This window comes from Terrapene carolina, unplaced genomic scaffold (genome assembly GCF_002925995.2).
Source record: "Terrapene carolina triunguis isolate 2854851 unplaced genomic scaffold, T_m_triunguis-2.0 Scaffold110, whole genome shotgun sequence".
Classification (NCBI taxonomy): Eukaryota; Metazoa; Chordata; order Testudines; family Emydidae; genus Terrapene; species Terrapene triunguis.
The window spans coordinates 6,464,272-6,466,052 of NW_020664461.1; the positions used below are offsets into that span (position 1 = coordinate 6,464,272).

General features: G+C 64.0%; 1 protein-coding gene across 2 annotated transcripts in view; it reads left to right on the plus strand.

Moving 5' to 3' along the window:
• The first annotated feature begins 1,339 nt into the window (after positions 1-1,339).
• Positions 1,340-1,781, plus strand: part of ELOVL1 (ELOVL fatty acid elongase 1) — a 23,957-nt gene continuing 23,515 nt past the window's right edge. For both annotated transcript variants that reach the window (XM_024209548.3, XM_024209552.3), the window contains exon 1: positions 1,340-1,376. The gene's annotated coding sequence lies outside the window, so the exon portion shown is untranslated. The remainder of the gene's footprint in view (positions 1,377-1,781) is intronic.

Sequence of the window (1,781 nt, forward strand, 5' to 3'; positions counted from 1 at the left end):
CCACACTGGGGCATCGGGGTCAATTTGGTTTTGTTACCATGTCACACTTGAGGTCTCTGCTTTCAAAGTTTCTACTTCCCATTAAATATTGTCTTGGCGGTGCCTAAACTTTCCCAGCCCTCTAAGAGGCTCTCTTCCTAATTTAAGTAATCAATTTGGCTCCAGTCATTGTAGTATCTGGTGCTGCTGAGGAGACAAGGAGTGGAAATCAAGGCCCACCAAAGGGAGGGTCACAGGAAGCGTTAGAAGCCTCCATAGAGTCATGCAAGCATCTCTTTGAGGATATGTCTGAACTCTGAACCTTTGTATTCCCACATCTCTGATTTGAACTGTAACTTTGCTCTGTTGATTGTGGAGTTTGTGGCTCTTAAGTGACTTTGGCAACAGTGCATCATAATGATGCAATATCATGGGATGATATGTGAGACCGAACGGAGGATGGGGAGTGTTTGGTCTGAGAAGATCTTTCAGATTAGCCTAGAGGTGGTGCCCTGAGAATTAAATATTTATGCTACCCTCCTGGGACTGAGCATGCACCCTCCAGCAAGCAGCACTAGCGGCCCCTTGTTATCTGGAAAGTTGTCCCTGTGTGAGAAGCCAGTTCCACTTGAAACCCTCTTGACCCCATGAGTCTTGGGTGTGTTGGTAGCCATGGGGAGGGGAGCTTATAAAAGCTGGCACTTCCCTCTCAGCAAATCTGGTAGATGGGGGCAGGGCACAATACACATTTTGATATATAGCGTGCAAGAGCCAGGATGTGACCTGAAGCCTCCCTAGAGAGCTCAGTCCTGTGGCTGCCAGGACCCCTGGGAATAACTGACTACTGGGAAGGGGGGTCCTGCCCCATAAGAGAGGGCATCCGCAACAGAAGCCACAACCCAAGGAGGGGGCAGAAGTGGCCTGTGCTGCATGGAGGCTGGGAAGGCAGCTGTGCCTCTTCCCACAGGGCCCTCCTCCACCTGAGCTGGGGGAGGCTCCCAGCCCCTGCCCACCTGCTGCATCCTGCCCCCTCACAGCCTTTCCCTCCCCCCTGCCCTCTCCCCCGCCCCCTCCCTGACAGCCCTCTGCCCCCTGACAGCCCTGCCCCCCTCCCTGACAGCCCTCTGCCCCCTCAGAACCCCCTCCCCCTCACAGCCTCTGTTCTCGTCCCCCCGCAGCCTCTGCCCCCTAACAGCTCCTGCCCCCTCCCCGCCTTCTTCTGCGCCCGGGGCGGGGCCGCCGCTGTGATTGGCCGGGCCGCCCCCTCCCGTGGCGGGGCCCGGGGCCGAGTCGGGCCGCCCAGCGCCGGGGGCGCCGCCCGCTCGCTCGCTCACTGCTGCCGGCGGGGAGGCGGGGCAGGGCTGGGCAGGGCAGGCCGGCGAGCGCTCCGCGGCCCGGTGAGTGGGGCCGGGCGGGGCTCTGCGGCCCGGGGCTCTGGTGCTGCGTAGGGCGGATCGCGCCGGGCCCCGCGCTCGGGAAGGGCCCGCGGGGCCTGGGCCGGGTCGGTCTGTCCCGTGCCTGGCCCCGGCCCCTCTCCCCGCCGACAGGCCGCGGGGCCCCGCCAGAGCCCGGGGGTCGGTGTCTCGTGGCCCCCGGCCGCTGGGGCCGGGCCGGTCCGTCCCGTCCGGCCGGGGCCCTGGCTCTGAGCGCGGCCGGTGCGGGAGGGAACCGAGCCGGCTGTTCTCCCGTGGGTCCCCCGGGCCTGGCCCCTGGGGGCTGGTCCGGGGCGCACTCGGCTCCAGCAGCCGGGGGCTGGCGCCCCGGCCGGGCTCTGCGCTCCCCTGGGTGTCTGTGCAGAGCCG